The 11,037-nt window shown below is 53.3% G+C and overlaps 1 long non-coding RNA gene across 1 annotated transcript in view; it reads left to right on the top strand.

Annotated features, from left to right (window-relative positions):
• Positions 1-50: 50 nt before the first annotated feature.
• Positions 51-11,037, top strand: part of LOC139171361 (uncharacterized) — a 42,206-nt gene continuing 31,219 nt past the window's right edge. The window contains exons 1-2 of the long non-coding RNA XR_011559739.1: positions 51-145; positions 7,044-7,220. This is a non-coding gene — a long non-coding RNA (uncharacterized lncRNA). The remainder of the gene's footprint in view (positions 146-7,043; positions 7,221-11,037) is intronic.

Here is an 11,037-nt window from a genome sequence, read left to right as displayed (position 1 = left end):
CGGAAGTTGGAGCCACGTGTCACTATGGAGGCGGGCTCCTCTTTCAACTTTGGGAAGGAAGGGCGCTCCGTGCGGCCTTTGGGTTTGCAGGAGCCCCCGCGGCCGCTGCTTCTCGTCCCGCAACTCGAGGGGCGCCGAGACAGGGGTGGGCCGAGTTTAGGCGTGAAATTTATTATTTATTTATATTTATTTATTTATTGGATTTGTATGCCGCCCCTCTCCATAGACTCGGGGCGGCTAACAAAAGTAATAAGAACAGCGTATAACAATCCAATATTAAAAGAGTTAAATAATGCTCCCGGTTCGCCAGTGGCTGTCGGTCAGAGAGTCGGCCGCGAAGGGAACGCGGAGGTCGTCATTTGGGTTCTTTTACCCTTTGCGCATGCGCAAAACATTACGGGCATATGCAGACGGAAAAAGAACCCAAATGGTGGTGGATGGGTGGAGCTTGGTGGTCGCTTTGCGACGGGCTACCGGCTGTCTGATTACCGGCAGCCACGAGCGAACTGGGAGCGTTTTACCCCTGGAGCACTTGGGAGTCCTTCAGAGCTTATTGAGATAATTTATATAATTTATTATGAGTGAAGGTGAATACAAATATGAATACATATGAACATATCTATATAAACATATATTTATTTATTTATTTTTATTTATTTTGTCCAATACACAATGAGGGTTTTAGTGGAGATATATACATTACACGGGGCAAAACCGGAACTCAGAACAATCTACATATATATATCATCCCACTTGTTCATATTTTGGGGATGTTTTTCTATCTCCCGCTTACCAGACATCTGGAAACCAGCCCTCAAACATATCCCAGCCATAGAAACCAGACTCAGAACACACATTGTAAAACAATCAAGTAGCCTGCAAGTTCCAACTACTCAGGATATCACGCCTAATCTACAACCATTAACTAATCAGCATACCTCAGCTACATCAATGACCCCAATCGTTACTCCACTGACTCACCAGGAAGTTTCTACACAGCAGGCAATTGCTGAGCCATCAAACCACACCCAGCCACCAGTATTTATAGAAGGAAGGCAGCTCAGGTCTCACAGTGTTCGCCTTAGAACAAGGACAGAAACACCAGCCTGAAGATGATATCTCCACTAAAACCCTCATTGTGTATTGGACAAAATAAATAAATAAAAATAAATATTTATTATTTATTTATTTATTATTTGGACTTGTATGCCGCCCCTCTCCGAAGACTCGGGGCGGCTCACAACAAGTGGAACAAATCATAAATAATCCGACTAAATTTAAAATATTTGAAGATTTAAAAAACCCCATATACTAACAGACACGCACACAAGCCTACCATCTAATACCAGACTACTCAATCTAGAAGGTCACGATCTCCATTTAGGATGGCACTATTATTTATGGGATGAAAAGCCCAAGACCCACAAATATTTTACTAACCATCTGATTAGGAAATCATTAATATGTACTTGGAAAAAAATTAAGATAAAACTTTACAAAGGAATCCCACTATGGTACGCTCCATTAGAAGCATATGTACATCCCAATTTTCATTAAAAAATAATATAATAAGGTACAAAGACATAATAAATCCCAATGGTGAAATCAGATCTAGGACAGAATTAGAAAATCTCGGTCAAAAAACAGAATGGTGGGAATACTTACAGATACAAACTAAATTTAATAAGGATAAAAGTAAACCTGGAATAGTTAAAAATGCTCCACTAGACAAACTATGCACAGGACCCCAGGAACAATCAAGAAATTCTACTCCTACTTACATTTCAACGAACTGGATAATATCAATACAAAAATTAACGTAAAACTGTGGAATTTGGACCTTAAAAAAGAGATAAAAAAAGATGAATGGCAATTACTCTGGAGCAGAAATTTCAAACTAACCATAGCCACGTCTTACAAAGAGAACCTAGTTAAAATGTTCTACAGGTGGCACATTACTCCGACAAAACTAACAAAATTAAACAATAAACTTTCACCATACTGTTGGAAGTGTCACCAAGAGATAGGCACCTATTTCCACCTATGGTGGCAATGCATAAAAGCACAGAAGTACTGGAACATAATTGGACTCTGGATCGATGAAATATTAAATTTGAAAATTGAAAAAAACCCTGAATGTTTCCTTCTAGGCATCCTTAGACAAAATCTGACTAAAACCCAAATACATTTAATTGTCCACTTAGTTACAGCAGCCAGACTAACCTTTGCACAGTGGTGGAAAACCTCCGAAAGACGCAATAATTAAAAAAATTAAATACTGTGCAGAGATGACAAAATTAACTATACTAGTTAGGAATGAAACAACATCCTCATTTAACAATTGTTGGGATCCTTTCTACAGTTGGCTAGAGAAAAAAAGAGAACACCACGTTACATAATTGAAATGATGGTTATAAACTCAACCAGATACAAATCCGATATATAGCTTTCTCATATTTTTGGCTATAGTGATAAGAGACTTTAGATATATATTAAACATGCCCAGGGGGAGATGTTTCAGTTCCCCCATGCCTGACGGCAAAGGTGGGTTTTAAGGAAGGCAGGGAGAGTAGGGGCAGTTCTAATCTCCGGGGGGAGCTGGTTCCAGAGGGCCGGTGCCGCCACAGAGAAGGCTCTTCCCCTGGGGCCCATCAATCGACATAGTTTAGTTGACGGGACCCGGAGGAGGCCCGCTCTGTGGGACCTAATCGGTCGCTGGGATTCGTGCGGCAGGAGGCGGTCTCGGAGATATTCTGGTCCAATGCCATGAAGGGCTTTAAAGGTCATAACCAACACTTTGAATTGTGACCGGAAACTGATCGTCAGCCAATGCAGACTGCGGAGTGATGGTGAAATATGGGCATACCTAGGTAAGCCCATGACTGCTCTCGCAGCTGCATTCTGCACGATCTGAAGTTTCCGAACACTTTTCAGAGGTAGCCCCATGTAGAGAGCATTACAGTAGTCGAATATATGTTTATATAGATATGTTCATATGTATTCATATGTATTCATATTTGTATACAGTGATCCCTCGAGTTTTGCGATCTCGCTATATCGCGATTTTTCAGCAATTGTGACCATCTCGATCTTCGCGAACGCTATATCGCGATTTTTCCCACCCGATGAGGTCACTCTCTTCCTTCCTTTCTCATCTTTCTTTCTCTCTCTCTTTCTCTATGTTGCTTCTTCCTCTCTCACACTCTCTTCCTCCCTCTCTCATCTCTCTTTCCTTCTCTCTCTTTCTCTCCCCCTCTTGCTCTCGAGCGGCCGCCTAGCAGCTGATCTGCTCGGCAGCGCAGCAGCAGCGAGGAGCCGAAGATCTTCGGCTCCTCGCTGGTGCTGCGCTGCCGAGCAGATCAGCTGCTAGGCGGCCAAAGGAACCTTCCCTGGGTCTTCCCCGCCGCCTCGGATCCCGCTGATGCCCGCCCGCCGTTTGCCGCTTGCCCCGTTCGCCCGCCGCTTGCCCCGTTCGCCCGACGCTCGCTTCGTTCGCCCGACGCTCCCCTCGTTCGCCCGACGCTCGCCTCGTTCGCCCACCGCTCGCCTCGTTCGCCCACCGCTCGCCTCGTTCGCCCGCTGCTCGCCTCGTTCGCCCGCCGCTCGCCTCGTTCGCCCGACGCTCGCCTCGTTCGCCCGACGCTCCCGTCGTTCGCCCGCCGCTCCCCTCGTTCGCCCGCCGCTCCCCTCGTTCGCCCGCCGCTCCCCTCGTTCACCCACCGCTCCCCTCGTTCGCCCGACGCTCCCCTCGTTCGCCCAACGCTCGCCTCGATCGCCCGCCGCTATCGAACTTGCTATCGAGCCTGCTAATGAAATCCAACCCGCGGCGGCCCTTTCCCTCTCCAGGCTGCGGGCGGGGTCCGGAGAACAATGCCTGGCGCCGCGCTCCCGGCTGGGCTTTTTTCCATTTCCCCTCGGGTGGAATTTCAGACCCTCCGCCGGTTGGATTTCATTAGCAGGCTCGATAGCAAGTTCTTCCTCCCTTTAGAAAGCCCCGCAGCCTCCTCCGCCCGGCGGGAGGAGGGAAAAGGCCGCCAGCGAGGACCCGCAAAGCCGCCGTTGCCGCCGCAGCGAGGCCAAGCCGCCCGCTCCCATGGCACCGCTCAGCCCGGCCTCGGTGACGCCTCCGCGGATCCGCCAGCCCAGCCGAGCGACGCCTCTCTGGTCTGGGCGAAGGCAGTGGGCAGGCCCCGCCGCAGCAGTCCCCGCGGGCACCGTGCGCCAAGGGCCGGCCAGGCCGCCGGCCAACAAAGGGGCTCCCTCGCCTCCCTCGTTCGGGCAGGTTTGCAAAGGCAGCGCGGCAACCTCCCCCGCCTCTGCTGCAGCCGCCGCCGCCTCCCCGACTGGCACAAAAGGGCCCCACCCGCCCCGCCCCGAAGCTTACCTTGCGGCGGGATTCAAAGTGCTGGGGTGGGGGGTGTCATTTCGCCGCTCGTGTCCTGGCTAAACCGGGCGGCAGGAGACAGGCTTTGAGTTTTTGGCTGCGGGGGGAGAAGTAGGACTTTCCTAACTCCCTCCCCCCGCAGCGAAAACTCAAAGCCTGTATCCTGCCGCCCGGTTTAGCCAGGACACGAGCGGCGAAGTGACTTGGAGGAATGGGAAGTCCAAACCGCCCGGTTTCAGCTTACATGGTCTTGGGGTTTCCCCGTTGCCCAGGGATGCAATACAGTATGTATGTAGCACGTTCACGCGACCCCCGTGAGGCGGTGGGGAGAGGTGGTGGGTAGAAGCTCTCTCTCCCTCTTCCCCCACCCCCGGAAAAAAGAAAGCAGCCCCAGCCAAAGACGCCCAGCGAGAAAGAGGCCTCCGCGCCGGACTTGTTGCTTCTGCCTGCCAAGAGAGCCGGGCGTGGGCAGCAGCCGAGAAAAGTCGGCGCGGAGGCCTCTTTCTCGCTGGGCGTCTTTGGCTGGGGCTGCTTTCTTTTTTCCGGGTTGGGGGGAGGGAGAGAGAGCTTCTCCCCGCCACCTCTCCTCCGCCGGAGCTCTGCCGCGTGCGCCCCTTCGCAGCCCCCTCGCTCCTTGTCCTGACAGCCCCCACCCCAGCACTTTGAATCCAGCAGCCGGGCTGAGCGGGCGGGGTCCGGAGAACAATGCCTGGCGCCGCGCTCCGATGCCCGAGCTCCTTTCGCCTGCGGCTCCTAGCCCACCGCCTCGCTGGTTGGCTTCTCCTGCTCAGCCTCGCCTCGGCCTTTGTGCACGGCTTGTCCCGACAGCCCCCCCACCGCAGCACTTTGAATCCCGCCGCTTCTGCTGGATACGGGCGGTGGGTGGGACGAGCGGCGTGGAAGCCAGGGCTGTGGCAGCTCGCCCCCCCATCGCCCGTATCCAGCAGAAGCGGCGGGATTCAAAGTGCTGGGGTGGGGGGTGTCCCGACAGCGGCGGGCGAACGAGGTGAGTGGCGGGTGAACGGGGCGAGCGAACAAGGCGGGCGAACGAGGCGAGCGAACGAGGCGAGCGGGGGGTGAACGAGGCGAGCGGCGAACGAGGCGGGCGAACGAGGCGAGCGAACGAGGCGAGCGAACGAGGCGAGCAGGGGGTGAATGAGGCGAGCGGCGAACGAGGCGGGCGAACGAGGCGGGCGAACGAGGCGGGCGAACGAGGCGAGTGGGGGTGTGAACGAGGCGAGCGGCGAACGAGGCGAGCGAACGAGGCGAGTGGGGGTGAACGAGGCGAGCGGCGAACGAGGCGGGCGAACGAGGCGAGGGGGGGGTGAACGAGGCAAGCGGCGAACGAGGCGGGGGAACGAGGCGAGCGGGGGGTGAACGAGGCGAGCGGCGAACGAGGTGGACAAACGAGGCGAGCGAATGAGGCGGGTGAACGAGGCGAGCGGGGGGTGAATGAGGCGGGCGAACAAGGTGAGCGGCGAACGAGGCGAGCGAACGAGGCGGGCGAACGAGGTGGGTGGGGGTGAACGAGGCGGGCGAACGAGGCGAGCGGCGAACGAGGCGAGCGAACGAGGCGAGCGGGGTTGAACGAGGCGAGCGGGGTTGAACGAGGCGAGCGGCGAACGAGGCGGGCGAACGAGGCGGGCGAACGAGGCGGGCGAACGAGGCGGGCGAACGAGGCGGGCGGGGGGTGAACGAGGCGGGCGAACGAGGCGAGCGGGGGGTGAACGAGGCGGGCGAACAAGGCGAGCGGCGAATGAGGCGAGCGGGGGGGTGAACGAGTTGAGCGGCGAACGAGGCGGGCGAATGAGGCGGGCGAACGAGGCGGGCGGCGAACGAGGCGAGCGAACGAGGTGAGTGGGGGGTGAACAAGGCGAGCGGCGAACGAGGCGGGCGAACGAGGCGGGGCGAACGAGGCGAGCGAACGAGGCGAGCGGGGGGTGAACGAGGCGGGCGAACGAGGCGAGCGGCGAATGAGGCGAGCGAACGAGGCGAGCGAACGAGGCGAGCGGCGGGTGAACGGGGCGAGCGGCGAACGAGGCGGGCGAACAAGGCGAGCGGGGGGGGTGAACGGGGCGAGCGGCGAACGAGGCAAGCGAACGAGGCGAGCGGCGGGCGAACGAGGCGAGCGGCAAACGGCGGGCAGGCATCAGCAAAGATCCGAGGCCGCGGGGAAGACCCAGGGAAGGTTCCTTCGGCCGCCTAGCAGCTGATCTGCTCGGTAGCGCAAGGAGCCGAAGATGGGGTTTCCCCTTTGCGTGGGCGGCTGGGAAACTCCAATCTTCGGCTGCTCGCTGCTGCTGCGCTACCGAGCAGATCAGCTGCTAGGCGGCCGAAGGAACCTTCCCAGGGTCTTCCCCACCTCCCACACGCAAACCCCACCATCTGCACATGTGCGGCCATGAAAAAAAATGGCGCGCATGCGCAGATGATGTTTTTACTTCCGGAACCCTACATCGCGAAAAATCGATTATCGCGAGGGGTCCTGGAACGGAACCCTCGTGATAATCGAGGGATCACTGTATATATATTGGGAGTCCTTCAGAGCTTATTGAGATAATTTATATAATTTATTATGAGTGAAGCTGAATACAAATATGAATACATATGAACATATATATATGACGGTCTTGGTATATTCGGGTTTCTTTCCGTGTAGGATTTGGAAATTTCTGGCGACGTTTCGACGAGGTCTCACTCATCATCTTCAGGCTGGTGTTTCTGTCCTTGTTCTAAGGCGAACACTGCGAGACCTGAGCTGCCTTCCTTCTATAAATACTGGTGGCTGGGTGTGGTTTGATGGCTCAGCAATTGCCTACTGTGTAGAAACTTCCTGGTGAGTCAGTGGGGTAACATCTGGGGTCATTGATGTAGCTGAGGTATACTGATTAGTTAATGGTTGTAGATTAGGCGTGATATCCTGAGTAGTTGGAACTTCCAGGCTACTTGATTGTTTTACAATGTGTGTTCTGAGTCTGGTTTCTATGGCTGGGATACGTTTGAGGGCTGGTTTCCAGATGTCTGGTAGGCGGGAAGTATTGAGGAAGCTGGGCTATGCCTTGATATCTGTATTTTAATTTTATACTGCATTTCTTGCCAGGATTATGCTCTTTTGATATATGACCTTTGTCCTACATATATCTGCTATAAGCTTGACATTTTCAAAGACAATCGGGCAAGCTTTTCCGTTTTCACACCTGTACTTCCTCTGTGCCCGGTTGAGGGACAGCTGTAGCGCTAAATGCGTAACCACGAAATGTACTCAGGAAGGGAACATGGCTTTGATAGGGCAGAGATAGATCTGACACCTGCTCTCAAGGCACATAGCTTCATGCAGGGACCCACATACTGACCGCAAGTTCTACATGGTAAAACTCTTTCTTTACTTTCTGTATAAGGAAACGTTGACAACTAGTATCTGATTGGCTGATACTGTGTGTTTTTTGTACTCCTTTGGAAATGTATAAAGAGCCCTGAAAAGCAATCCACATTGTTCAGACATTGCTTTTATATCTTCTGAACCTGATGCATGCACCAAATAAACCTGGCAATCTCAATCTTCTCGTGGTCTCTGCTCCCTTATTGGCAACAAGTCGTTCTTGTTCTGCTACTTTTTCTGGCGACCACAAAGGGACCAGACGGGACTTTGGATCCCTCTGGACGCCCACCTCAGTGGCGTCTGCCCCAGGTGTGAAAGAGGAACACTCCAGGCGCCATCGGAAATCTTTCTCCGAGTACCTTCCTGTTGACACCGGGGCAGCCACGCTGACGATTTGCGATCCAAGGACCACTCCTGAGAGGAAACAAGAGACCAGGACATCTGTTCGCCGGCCTGGAAGAGTAACCGAGTCTCCAAGATAAAAGGCAAGTCCTCAGGCAAGTCCTCAGTTATAGGCCTGGAAGAGTAACCGAGTCTCCAAGATAAAAGGCAAGTCCTCAGGCAAGTCCTCAGTTATAGGCACTTTTTAGAGACTGGTACGAGTCTATCTCTCCCTATGTAGAGGGACAGAGGCGAGGACTGATCACCCTCGTTTTGGCTCGTTCTTCATTAAGAGGCTCATAATGTGGGAGGCCCGTGCTTTTGAGAGAAAACGTTGTGTGGGTGATTGCCTACCGCGGTTCCCACAGGTGGCTGTGAGCTCCAGGACCTTGGGCCGGTAGAGATTGTGTGAAGTGAATAAAAATCCTTTTGTGTCTCAAGGGAAGGACCCCTTACCTCCCTTGTATACTCCCTCCCCTTTTCTGTCTGGTGCCCCGGGTGGAAGATGGGAGGGAAACCAAGTGTGCCCAAGACCCCCCTTGAGTGTGTAATGAAACATTTCAACCAGGTCTATAATAATCAAACTCGAGAGTATGGTATAAAATGACCTGTGTACGGCAGAATGGCCCTGTTTTAACTTGGGATGGCCCGATATAGGAACCTTCGATATTCCCACTAGACTTGTATTTGATCCTGCCTTGGGCCATCCTGACCAAGAGCCATACATTGTTGTTTGGTTGAAACTAGCTTGAAACCCACCCCCATGGGTCACCAAATGTAGGACCCAACAGTGTAAAGTCCTGGCCATGGTCCCCATTCCTTCAGGGGCCACGCTCAGGAGAGGGGGAGGTAACTCATCCCCTCCCTGGTGGCCCAGAGAAGTTCACATTGTTCCATCTCCCACGCCAAATGGGGGGAAAGGACTCAGTCAGCCCCCCAACGGAGATGGAAAAATCACCCCCCCCCCCCCCGGTATTGTCTAGTTGCCCGGAGGAGGTGTCCCAGCCCCCACCATATGTCCTTTTGCCTTACGGCCAGATCCAGACACAATCATCCCTACAGGACTCCCCCACCGCAGGGACTGGGGGGGTGGCCCTACAGGACCCCCCCTCCGCTTGAGGGAACCACCGCTCCCCCACCCGCAGCTTCGGGTGTGGGACTAGGATCCCCTATTCTCCAAACAGACCCTAATGAAACCACCCCTGACAGGTTTGCCCGTTATCACACCCTCCTCCAGCAATACCCGGACACAAAGAGATCTCCTGGATCTCTTGCAACCATTCAATCCCCATCTGTGCCTGAAGCCCCCTCCTCAGGGTCCATTCCTCAACTGGAGACTCTACCAGGCCCCAGTGAGCGAATGGCCAGTCTGTCTCTGCCAGACCCAGTAGGTGAAGGACCCATTGTGGAACGCACCAGAGCAAAAACCGCATCAGTGTCCTTCACAGCCCCACTTCGCAGAGTGGATCAAATTGTCATTGATCCAGATGATTTCACAAAAACCTCAAGAATGCCCCTATTCCAACATGTTCCTTTCACCACCTCTGATCTTTTGAATTGGAAATTGCACTATGGCCCATATAGTGGAAAAATAAATAAAAAAACCCTTAGAAGTTGCAAGCCTCTTGAAAACCATTATGGATGCCCACAATCCCAACTGGATGGACTTGCAACAGCTAATGGGAACCCTGTTTAATTCGGAGGAACGAAGAAAAAAATCCTAAAACCCGATGCCCCCCCCAGGTTTAGACCTAGAGACATGTGGGTCAGAAGTTCCCTGCCGAGGACCCCCTGTGGGACCCCTATGTAGAGGGTAACCTTGACAAGATCAAGGACTACCAAATTCTTTTGATGAAAGCAGTGCGAGAAGCAGGGAAACCCACCATTAACATGTCTAAGCCATCCCTTATTCTCCAAACCCCGACGGAAGTCACCCGGGCTCTACTAAACCTCATCATTCCGAGGTATGGGCTGCCTTCAAGAATGTCCTCAGACAACGGTCCAGAATTTATTCATAAGAGCACCCAGAAAATTGCTTCGATGCTTGGCATCACTTGGAAGCTTCACTGTAGTTTTCATGCGCCCTCCAGTGGTCGCGTGGAGAGAGTTAACAGGACTGGTGCATTGGCCGGGTGCATTTGTTAAAGATACATTAGCCAAAATATGTCAGAAAACTCAGCTTAAATGGCATGATGCGCTTCCAATGGCCCTTTTCGCTGTGAGATGTGCCCCCCAAAAGAACATACATGTTTCCCCTTACGAACTACTGTATGGGAGGGTACCCAATCTTTTACCCCCCACGATCCAATATTCCACTCATGTGGCAGATTCCCCTAAATTTAAACAGTTATAGACACTAAATATCATTGTTAATGAACGCCAAGATTATGTGTTACAATGCAGACCCCACATTCTTGTCACTCCTACACATAACATTATACCTGGCCAAGAGGTGTGGGTGAAAGACTATAACAGGGAAGTTCTCAGGCCCAAATGGAAAGGACCATATACTGTGGTTATGATCTCCCCTCTTGCTGTCAAGGTTGATTCCATCAAATCTTGGATTCATTGGACAAGGGTCAAGCTTGCGACCCCCGCCACGTGGAAGGGATTGCCTCACCCCACGGATCCTCTCAAGCTCACGCTGAAGAAGCAGAGGAGATCCCTCCCTCCAGGAGACCCACCGGATGAGGTCCCTCAACGGACGGATGGCTCAAAGAAGGACCCCCTGCAGGCGCGGCTCCGGAAGCCCGCGTCTGTCGCACGGGCAGCGATCCAGGAGGAACCCCTGCAGCCGTGGCTCCAGAAGCCCGCGTCCTTCGCACGGGCATCGATTTGCCAGCGACTCCAGTAGCGGCCTTACCCACCACCCCAGGCGCCGCTAAACCTATTA

This window comes from Erythrolamprus reginae, chromosome 8 (genome assembly GCF_031021105.1).
Source record: "Erythrolamprus reginae isolate rEryReg1 chromosome 8, rEryReg1.hap1, whole genome shotgun sequence".
NCBI lineage: Eukaryota > Metazoa > Chordata > Lepidosauria > Squamata > Dipsadidae > Erythrolamprus > Erythrolamprus reginae.
This window is presented reverse-complemented; position numbering and strand designations above follow the sequence as displayed.